We start from the raw sequence: 12,073 nt of genomic DNA, 5'->3' as shown, positions 1-12,073 counted from the left end.
CGAAATAAACATGTCTAACAATTGGGACGTCTAACTAATAGGATATAACCGCCTGGCCGGACCAATTAGTGTATTCCGAAAAGGGTGAAAGTGGTGTGTGCAACCCAAGAGGGGGCTTTTAGGGGTTGCTTATATTGAATTTTTGAGATTTTTAAATTTGGAATACTTGCCGAGGTAGGTGGAGGAGGGAACTAAGGGAGCCGGGTGAGGTGGGTGTTTGTATGTTTATTGGATTTTGGATTGGTAGATTAATTAGTTTTTAGATGCGCTTAATTAGGTCTGTTTTGATTAGGAATAAGCCTAGGGCCTTGAAGTTTTCTAGTATGTTTTGAGGGTTTAGTATTTCATCTAGAGTAGGAACCTTATTTAGATTGAGGGTGGTTTGTAGTGTGGTTCTGTGTGTTTGGTAGTGGGTGCAGTGGATGAGTGCGTGTTCTGTGGTTTCGGGTTGTTTGCAGTGGGGGCAGTTGCCTGTGGTGTGCCTTTTAAGTTTTTTTAGGTGGTTATTTAGGTTCGTGTGTCCTGTTTGGAGTTTTGTAATTAATCTGTCAATTTTTTACAGGGGTGTAGGATTTTAGGTTTGGCTAGTGGTTTTCTGAGCACTTTTTTGATTTGGCTATTTGAGTTTTGATATTGATTATGCCATTTTTTGGTTATATTTTTGTTTGTTTACACTTTTAATTTCTGATTTTGAGATGGGTAGGTTTAGGCTTATTTCTGGTATTTTAAGAGATAATTTAGCTGCTTTATCGGCGCTTTCGTTGCCGTAAATTCCTACGTGGGCGGGGATCCACAAGAAGGTTATTTGTTTGCCTGCTTTTGTTTGGGTCGTTGGAGCTTTTAAGTATTTGGTTTATTAATTTAGGTCGGTTTTTTGGTATTTATGTTTTGGAGGGCTTGTAGTCCACTAAGGGAGTCGGTGAGAATTAGGATTTTATTGTTGTTTTTAGATTGTTGGTTATGCAGGGCTGAGGCCATGCCCATAAGTTCGGCCGTGAATATAGATTGGTTGTTAGGGAGTCGGTAAGATTGTGTGGATATAACTGGTTGTGTGGTATGGACTCCGAAGCCTGTGTGGTTGGAGATCGGGTCTGAAGATCCGTCAGTGTATATGTGACACCAATTTGGCCAATTTTCGTGTATGTATGCAAGTGTGGTGGTTTTAGCTATGTTTGGGTCGGTTTGTTTATTTATTTGGTTAGCTAGCGTTGTGTTTATTTAGGGTATTTTGAGTTTAGGGGTGAAGATATTTGATTTTTTGCAGTTTTGTTTAAGATTTTGAGTTTGGTGTTCATTGAGGTAGTTAGTTATTCTTTGGGATATTGGGGTGAGTAAGGGGTGTTTGCGAGCTAGAGTTTGGTTTCTTGGGCTAATGTTTTGGTTAATTATGAGACAACTAATAGGTCTCAAGATTAAGTATTCGACTGGATGGCAGCTGCCATTTAATTACAAAACAGACAGTCGTCTAGACGGCTCACATGTAAGTGCGCCGACATGTGCCTAAGATCATAAAATGGACAATCTTTGGTAACATCTAATTTATTGTTGTCTCACGCCAGAGCTGTGAATAATTCTGTTCATTGAACAATTGGAATTCATGAAGTTATCAATAATTGTTTTACTTAACATAAGATAAGATAAGTTGTTTACAACATAATATTATGATGTCAGGACGTACTACAGTCAAAACCATATATTTTAAAATCAATTTAATGACAGACTATGATTTCCAAGTCCCGATTAGCAAATCAATGAGGTATCAGTTTCACCACATGTGCACAGACCGCCTATACTTATATATATATTTTTCATAACTATTCTCTAGTTAAAGTCCTATCCTCTTATCAAAAAATCTGTGAGAGTGATCATCATTAACGAAACTCATTATCGTCAAAGAATACAGAACAAATGAAGAATCAGATGCATACATTTATTGCCATGCTTCATTCATCACGAAGTAGATTTACAAACATTTGTGAATAGCACTTAAACTGTGATAATTAATTTTACCATTGTCCATATTATATTATAAATATTAACCATAATATGGATTTCCGAATATATAAACGACTCCAAACGTTGATATTTCAGACAAAAACAAAGTCAGCTGTCTTTTAACGTTCAGGGGAAAAGGGTTTGCTTTCACAATTGAACATTTGTTTTCACCAAAGGACAATCAAATCAAGCCAAAAACAGTAAAAATACACATATGTGGTTAGCGACCGTCATTATACAGCGAGGGGGGAAATTCGTCTGCTCTAACTGCCTTCACAAAAACATTCCAGCCCTTAATTACCGAGGCAGCTGTGACGTAGTAGCATTACATTCGCTGCGTTTGCAGCATATAAGATGTGTAATCTGTGGAGTGACTAAAGTAATATTACGGCTGAAATCTTACTTGCATGGTTGTTTTAATAGAAAACTTACGGTTTAAAAACACAATTGTTCTTATATAATGTTTTTAGGTTTGGTTAATAAATACAAGAGAAGATTTTTTATAGATATAAAACTGGTCGAAAATACAGCTGAACAATAGAAAAATAAAAATAGGAGTTGTGAATAGTGACAAATTTTAATTACATCACCGTGTCAATAATTATTGATTGATTCCGTCAAACAACTGTCAAACCATTTATTGCCATGTACGTACATGTACACATGAAGTCGGCGCTGTTGGAGGCTCCAGGTAAATAAACATCGTGGTTTTATGACGGGAGATCAGACGAACCGTGAACCAGGGGCATGCGACGTAATTATACCTAAAGGTGGTAGAACAAGGGTATTGTCTCTTGGACTGGCTAATTGACCGTACGTATAATTGGTAAATATATTCGTTTTGACACCCGTGTTTCATGCGCATCCCGGCTCATAAGCAGAATACAGGCAAATGAGGCCCCGTGATCAGTGGAGCGTGAACAACATGGATGCCGCCTTTCGGCCGTACCGAACAGTCAAGCTGCGATCTCGGAACTGAATCCAATTGCAAGCGGAGACAAGATTACTTCCCTTACCCAAACATGATCGTTGCTCAGAAATGTTCAAATCTATCGTCAGTAAATCATGAAATTAATGCGAGCATGACATTTATGCGAAAAATGCGATCGTCAGTCCCTCTTATTATTTTAATATGTTTCATTTCATCATGATAAAAAAGTTAGTCACTTATAAGGTTACCACGTTGAAAATGGAAACGATGGTTAACAAAAACAACAAAATGTATTCTCTCATCACTCAGCCTAACAGTGGTATAACTGCAAATTAAACAATCAAGTAGCTAAAGTATTACACATGGTGGGTGGAGGACCAGGGGCACTTTGAGTTTGACAGGTGTCATCAACTGGTCAAGTAACATCACGGTTTGTATATTCACGTTGATTGGACAGTCTAGACTGGCGCCAACTAATCATGACGGCGTCTTCAGAACAGAACAGAACAGAACAGAACTTTATTTCTCCCAGGTTTAGGCTTACGTGGATAACGGAAAATTTTGTTTAAGTGATAGCACATTTATAATTCAATCTATTATACTTTCCTTGATTGATTATATGGCTGCGGTCGTAGATCCGGATGTATCTAAATATGCTCAGTATATATACAGGGTTTATTGTTATACTTTTAGGATTAATAGATACAATTGAGTATTTATACCCTTGATCATAAAGTTAGTCACTTCTTTCACACTTTGATTTCTATGATTTGGGTTATGATTAAATTGACAAAATAAGAAATCATTCCGTGTATATGTGTATTATATATTGTACCCCAATACGTAATTAAATTGTGTATAAATAAGAACACTAGGTTAATTACTGTAATTGATTATTTGATAAACATATTCACATTTAGTTGTGTGATATGTCACAGAGGTAAAGCTAAGTCATAAACAACTAATTGTCCCATTTATTTGGTTTCTATCTTTTATATGAAACAAATGCTATAACATGGGGTGATAAACTTCATTGGCAATAGACGTAGCATATAATTGCCCACATTAACAGTCTACTCTGTTCCAGATATGTTTATTCATTTTGTCAGCATTTAAATCGTTGCATTCCTGGCTCAATGATTCATTTGACGAAATCTTGTTCCCTGTTTTGAATTACCGTCAGATAGTTCCAGAACAATTATAAAATTTTCAGCCCTATGTGTTGCGCATAATTCCGAGATAATTCGAAGTTCATATTCTTGTACGAACACTTATCAAAATTCATTAATACCTAGTACTATTATGTACATATGTATATTAGTTCAAATTATAATAATGAGGCCTTCTATATTCTCGAAACGGTCTTTGTTCTACGACAACCGTAAGTCGGTATGGGAAAACAAAATATGTGTTAAATTGTTCAAAGTTCAAAGTCAATGTCATATGATTATAGACAAGGAAGATAAGAAAATAAATATAAAGAGTAGCCACTTTAAATGAATTTCTTTTAGTTAAATTTGCTCATGATTTGGTCTTTTCGTGGTACATAGTGCCAAAATACTCTTAATTATTTACTTTCATGTCATTACTAATCTCACATAAGGTCAAAAGTTGTACAACTTTTAACAGATATGATTATGACATGTTGTATCCAAACATTTCCAAACAAATCCAAGCTTGGAAATATGATGATATTTTGTCCAGTGTGATTGGTCATTATATGAATTATTATCCACTGAAAAATTAACACCCGACATTTTTCAACATCTTCAAGTTCCAATACAGTTGTTTTTGGACATGCTGAATGAAATTGCTGATGAAGCAATTTCAAAATCCTCCGAAATTCCACATATTCGTAAACCATGGTCTAACAAGGAATGCAAACAGGCAAGAAAATATAGGAAGAAAGCGGAAAAGTATTTCCGCCGCCATCCTACAGTCCATAATCTAGATAAGGTTAAAATTACAAATGCCAAGGCACGACGTGCTTTTAAACAAAATAAGCGTCAGTCTTGGAGGAAATATGTCTCCAAAATAAATTCCCGCACGCCCATATCCAAGGTGTGGAATATGGTACAAAAAATAAAAGGCAAGGGTTTAAAATTATCTGTTCACCATCTTAAAGAAAGTGACACGTTATTAACGGATAAAACCGATATTGCAAATAAGCTTGGAGAAACGTTAGCTAAACATTGTTCAACATCGAATTATGTCCCGGAGTTTCACAAATTTAAGAAACAACAGGAAAAGATAAAAGTAAATTTCACTTCTGATAATGGTGAAGACTATCATGAAGTCTTCTCATTATATGACCTACATACCGCCCTTGGGCAAGCTCATGACACAACAACGGAACAGATAACATACACTACCAGCTTTTAAAACGTTTACCTGATTCATGTCTGGAGACACTTTTAGATATATTTGATCAAATATCAGGGAATTTTCCTCCTTCATGGCATAATGCCATTGTAGTCCAAATACCAAAACCTGACCTCTAACTATCGACCTATATCCTTAACAAGTTGCGTGTGTAAAACCATTGAACGAATGGTGAATAATAGATTAATTTGGTATCTGGAAACCAATAATCTAATTACAAATATCAAATGTGGTTTCCGAAAAAATCGAAGTACTATCGACCATTTAAGTATGATTAGAAGCCTTTGTGAAAAATGCTATTGTAAATAAACAACACATGTTATCATTTTTCTTTGATCTTGAGAAAGCATACGATACTACTTGGAAGGCATTTTAAAGGATTTACATGATTTTGGTTTGAGAGGTCGTTTACCTAATTTTATATCACAATTTTTAACAGATAGACAATTTCAAGTCCGAGTTGTTACCACCCTGTCTGATCATTATAATCAGGATCAGGGTGACCACAAGGCAATATTTTGTCTGTTACCTTGTTTAGTATTAAAATAAAGAGTCTGTCCATGGTTTTAAGTGATTCAGTGGATGGATCACTGTTCGTGGATGATTTTAATCTATCTCGTTGTGGTAAAAATATGCATACCATAGAGAGGCAGTTACAAATCTGTCTAAATAAAATTCACCAGTGATCTCTCGAAAACGGGTTTAAATTTTCTAAATCTAAAACCAACTGTATACACTTCTGCAGAAAATATAAGCCGCATCAAGACCCTGAAATATTTTTGAATGGCACCCCTATCAAAGTTGTGAAAGAGGCCAAATTCTTTGGACTCATATTTGATAGCCATTTAACTTTCTTACCACACATTAAATCACTTAAAGCTAAATGTCTGAAGGCACTCGATTTGTTGAAAGTTGTATCTAATTCAAAGGGGGGAGACGATCAGACAACCCTCTTACACTTATACAGGTCACTGATCCGTTCAAAACTTGATAACGGCTCCATCGTCTATGGTGGAGCCTATAATAGTAATTTTAAAAAAACTTGATACTATCCATCACCAAGGACTGAGGCTTTGCCTTGGAGCCTTTCGCACTTCTCCTATTCCAAGTTTGTCTGTTGAAGCGGATGAGCCTTCTCTTTAACAACGCCGTCTGAAACTATCTTTACAGTACATCACTAAATTATATTCCAATCAGTTAAATCCAGCTTTTAATTGCGTATTTAATCCTCTTTACGAAGATATGTACAATAAGAAAAAATCTCTTGATCCACCACTAGGAATAAGAATTAAATCAGTCGTTTCTGGTGCGAACATTAACTTTCAGGATATAGCTCACACACAACATTTTTCATCGCCTCCTTGGCAAATGGTAAGGCCAAATGTAGACCTCATATTAAATAGACTTAAGAAATCTGATACAAATCCACTAATTCATAAACAAGAATACAATCAATTACGAAACACTTAAGACACTTATAAATCTATATTTACAGATATCTTTACAGATGGATCCAAGGATGGTGGCGCAGTTGCTAGTGCCACTGTCATTGGATCCAGAACAGTATCTTCACGATTACCCGACAATAGTCCCATATTCACAGAAGAAGCAAACGCAATTTTAACAGCACTAAACTATATCAAGAACAAATCCAAAAATAAAGATTCACTGTCGTGCCTTCAGGCTATTAAAAATATGTCCTGTAAACATCCATTTTTAATTGATTCTTGAGTTATTTAATGATCTTGCGACTTGCCAATATGACATCGTCTTTTGTTGGTTACCAAGCCATGTTGGTATCACTGGTAACACATTGGCTGATGCTGCTGCAAAAGCAGCACTCAACAAATCTGTGACACCACTTCGTATACCCTACACTGATTATAAGCCTATAATTAGATCTTACATCCGTGATCTGATGCAAAAGAAGTGGGACACCCAAGTACGTATCAATAAATTACAAGAAATTAAACCAAATATTGGTTACACCTATTCGGCTTGTCAGTCCAGATTTGAAGAGGTCATTATGCGACGATGTCGTATTGGCCACAGCAGATATACACATGAGTATTTGTTAAAAGGTGAGGATCTTCCGTTTTGTATCCCTTGTGATGAGAGAATCACGGTCAAGCATGTCCTGCTTGACTGTGTTGATTTTTCCATCACAAGGGATAAATATTTCAATATAAAAACAATAAAGGACCTTTTTAATGATGTTAATACTCGTTTAATATTATGTTTTTTTAAAAGAAATAGAACTTGTCCATAAATTTTGATGTGCTTAATGTATTATTTTATAAATTGGTAGTGCTAATTAATAACTTAGATTGTGAGTGGCTGTACCGTCGAGGGGGTTGAAGTAGCGTAAAATTAAGAGGGTATGTAAGTCCCAAACCATTCGTAGTATTTTTATGCATACCAGATTTTTAAATCGTAGTATATTTGTTAGTTTTATTCAATGGCTAAACTTGCATATAATCGCCAGCGACTGAAGGGATGGTGTAAATCCTACCGGGGTCCATGCTGGAAGCAAAGGTACTGTAAGTCCCGATGGTCCCTGGTGTGGTGATCTCCCTTTAGTTACTGACGATCTCTAGCCCATTTTTATATTGTGTTGTTCCTTAATACTTAATGCTTTTAAATGTTCCACAACTAGTTTTAAATCTTATCTGTGATATTCTAGTTTTCATACTGTCCTTCGATGACAGATTTTTATAAAGTTTAAATATTTGTATATTTCATGTCTAACTTCTCGTCACGATATGGCTGAAATATTGCTGATGTGACGTAAAGCATTACCTCACTCACTCACTCACTCACTCACTCACATTGACCAACTAAAAACCAGCCGTGGGTAAAGGTCGACTAATAGCCCATCCGTACAAATTGTTAGCATCGAGATATAATATGTGCGTATTGGGTTTACTCGGATCATATCCTTCCAATAATTTATTATTAGCCTTAGAATACCTTTTCGCTGCCATCGAGTAAGTAATTTTAGTTCTACATCGGTCTTCTTCAACAATGCACCCCACGATAGTCCAGGACTGGAAAAGTACCATGCCTGGTCCAAGCCGTATTGTTTTAGACATGTCTTTCTAAATATCTTGAATATATCGGCAAGTAATAGCACATCGTTTTTCAAGTACACATCGTGATAATCGCCTAAATTCTTACAACCTAATCTATCCCAGACCGTCATAGGGTGTTCATAATCAGCATCGGTTATTTAAGATTCTACAGAATGATTCAAGGGGTGGTAATTTAGTTTCGTCGAATCTAGACCAATCATCCATGTATTCGTAAGGATATACACCTTTTCTCAGCAACAAATGAGGTGTTATCCGATCAGTATATTGATTTGTTATTGCAAAGTCCTCGGGATTGTTTGCATTAGCTAAATTGTCCAGGGAAGATAACAGAAACTGTATGGAGTCTATGAATCTAAGTCCATTTCTTTTCTTTATTCTGGCTTTCCCATCCTTGTCCGTATAATGTATAGTTTTAGTCAACAAGAATGATATGTATTTTTCCATATTATTAGGAATGCTCGTTAAGCCGCCGTCGGTCATTGAGATAGCTTCAAGTTACACTCGTTATGCGCGGCTCCCCGATAATTACCCGTGACGTGACAATGATATCTTACGGAATCCCCATCCAGGGGTTTATTACACTCGGATCCTCTGAATTGATGTATCTAATGATGTGTTTATAGTATCGGATTCGGTTTTAACTACTCTATTGCTCCTGAAATAAGGTTTGGTATGGTATCGTCTGCGTTACTTTTACTCAATGACATTTTAACCGTCAGCTGGTATTTTATACTATTTAAATCATCTTACTCCTCGTTAATTTTGCTCGATATGATGGGCTTAACATCATTAACATCATTAAGATCCAACCTCTTAGATATTTACCAACGCCGGCTGTGTGTACAAATTCTAACTCATTATTATCAACAACAGTGGGTTTATCACCAACTGATTTATTATTATCTAGTAAAGTGATCAGTTCAGCTTTTCTCATTCGAGAATAACCTCTCAGCCCGCTTTTTTTCGCTTGAGCTCTGAGTTCTCTAACAGTCTGGGGTTTGTTGTATTCCAAACCGAGTAAATCAATCAATTCAGCTTTTCTCATTCGAGAATAACCATGTAGACCAAAGCCTTCAACTCTCTCACAAAAACCATTGTGGTTTAATTGTATATACAAAATGAGTCAAATGTCTAAATTGTTATATTTCCATATCTAAATACGTATTCTCCCCAACCTATTCCTCTCACTGATATAATCTCTCTTCCTAGCGTAAATAATCTGCTTCCTGACCCTATCAGCACGGTGATTCTTACATAAACAGTAACTACCTTTGACCCCTATCCCACATACAGAACAAAAGTAATTGTTATACCCTTGCCTGATGTAATTTGAATGGGTACCACAGTAAACACCCACACATGGTTTCCGTCATTGAATCGGCTTCCCCATGAGTGTATATCTGCACAGGTTCATGGTTATACACCTATCATATCATTTGTCTGAAAGGCAAATCACATCTCCACTGTTGAGTCATAGTTGTCATCTCTATTTATAGATTAGCCAATCAGGGTTATTAATAGCTGAGTAGTCAGCTCAACATAGCTGAACAGCCAGTCAGTGCAATTTACAGATTAGCAGTCAGGGTTATAATTAATGGTTGATACGCAATAGATCATGGAATATGACTATTTATTGTGTAGCTAAAAATAGCAATCACTAATAACCCGAACATTATAAACGCTATCTTGCGGTCTTTCTGAGCCTGTGATGGTGTATAAAACTGAGAGATTGTTGGTCTCGGTATTGGGTCAAGTTTCTTTCCATAAACAAGGAAGTATTCATGCATGGCAGATTCAACATCCTTAAACGTTTGAATTGAATGCCCCTCTTTACGCAGTTCATCATTAATAAAATCTAATCTTAACATCCTATTTCGGGCCCATTGTGACTGCGCTGTTTCGAGTTGTTCTAATGCTTTATTATGTCGTTTATGCTCCTCTTCAACTTTTTTAGCATTTGATTCCCTCAGAATAGAAAATAAATAATTACTCCCCAAAAGGCTAGAGCATTAACAATAGCTCCACTGACCATCATCACAATTGTTGCCATATTAAAATGTTTTATATGAATATAAAATATTCAAATGTTCAATAATATAAAATATTCAAATGTTTAATTACTTCATTATATCTTCTGGGATAAGCCCTTGTTTGATTAGCATATCTTTTGTTGCCATTGCCAATCCAATATCAAGAACCATCATACCAATATCATAACCATTAAAATCTAGTTGGGGTGGTGTGGCTTTAGTAATCATTTTAGCCATACGAGCATAGCCAATGGCCAAGCCACTGACCACTGCTGAATGATACTTTGAGTTTACCAACATTTTACTGTCTGTAAACTGGAGTAGTCATACCTTCATAACATCATATGAGGGCTTAACTCTAAATGAACTTCTTGTTGTGATTGTGCAATAGCTGGTGACGTTTTCTCTTCTCCCGCCTTATAAAACAACCATACCGCTGCTATAGCAACAACCCCTTGTGTATAGGGAGCCCAAGTTTTAATCAGACTATTTTTATAATAATTTAATATGTTCAATATTGTGTTTTAGCGCACCCTTCCTACCACCTGCGACTTTTCAAGGATTCTTAGTCACTCTGGCTTGTGATTTCGCAATCACTGGTATTTCCTCATTCACTTGTTGTGATTGTGCAATCAGGGTTATTTCCTCGTTCACTTGTGGTACAATCGCTTGTGATACAATCAGGATTATTTCCTCGTTCACTTGCTGTGATTGTGTTTCCACAATCTGTTGTGGTGTCACTTGAGTCTCCATTATTAGTAAGTGGGCACTCATGTTTAAATTGACAATACATAGCCATTATTAAAGCGGTGGTCACAGGCGCTAAGAACATTCCGTATCTATGATAAAACTTACAGCTTACTGTGCTTATAGCGTGTTTGATAATTTTCGCATAAACATTCCTCAAATGAGTCTCGGTCTTTGCAAAAAAACAAGGCTACCCATTTGGTCTGCTCTCTGAGATCTTTCAAGACAGAGTTGTATTTTTCAGTAAGTACCGAAACGCTATGCTCCATATGCCGACCGGAGAATGCTAAATATGAAAGCATATCTTTCTTTTTGGTAAGTTCTTTACTCGCACTGCAGTCATCTATTATGAAAAGGGTTGATTCTCCGTTGTATTTTTCGTGAAATACTCGTAAACAGTCTTGTAAACTATCGCCCGGATCAACTCTGTGCACCCCGAGATCATTCATTACCAAATCTCTCGATAGGTATTTTTTATTAACGTTTATAGTCGGGCACAAAATAATAATATGGGCGAAAACATCCTGATAAAGACTTTGTAAAATATCTAGAATAAAAGCTGTTTTTCAACAAACTGTTTGCCCGTAGATGATAGCTCAGTGTGGTTCTTTAGGTAAAAGATTATTAATAGATTGCTTGCACGAATCTTCCATTCTGTATATTAAGTTGCCAGCCATAATCACGTACAAATATATATTTAATGTACCAACCGCTTCTTGGTGCATCCTTATCTGTATAGGAATACCCTCGCTGGCATTTTCTATTCTCAGCCCACTGCCGTGTAGTTGGTCATCGTCTGTGGTTCGCATGCGAGCCATAGCGCATACTTCATGGTAAGGAATTCAGGCATCAATACATCCCCGAGAGACAGATCTTTCACGACCGCGTTAACTTCT

The 12,073-nt window shown here is 36.4% G+C and overlaps 1 protein-coding gene across 1 annotated transcript in view; it reads right to left on the bottom strand.

The window, feature by feature from the left end:
• Positions 1-12,073, bottom strand: part of LOC139455016 (uncharacterized) — a 155,394-nt gene that overhangs the window by 16,086 nt on the left and 127,235 nt on the right. The window lies entirely within an intron of this gene.

The sequence above is a fragment of the Haliotis cracherodii genome, unplaced genomic scaffold (genome assembly GCF_022045235.1).
Source record: "Haliotis cracherodii isolate W230 unplaced genomic scaffold, xgHalCrac1.p SCAF_11, whole genome shotgun sequence".
Taxonomy (NCBI): domain Eukaryota; kingdom Metazoa; phylum Mollusca; class Gastropoda; order Lepetellida; family Haliotidae; genus Haliotis; species Haliotis cracherodii.
Note: the sequence above shows the minus strand (reverse complement) of the source record. Positions and strands in the feature narration are given on the sequence as shown.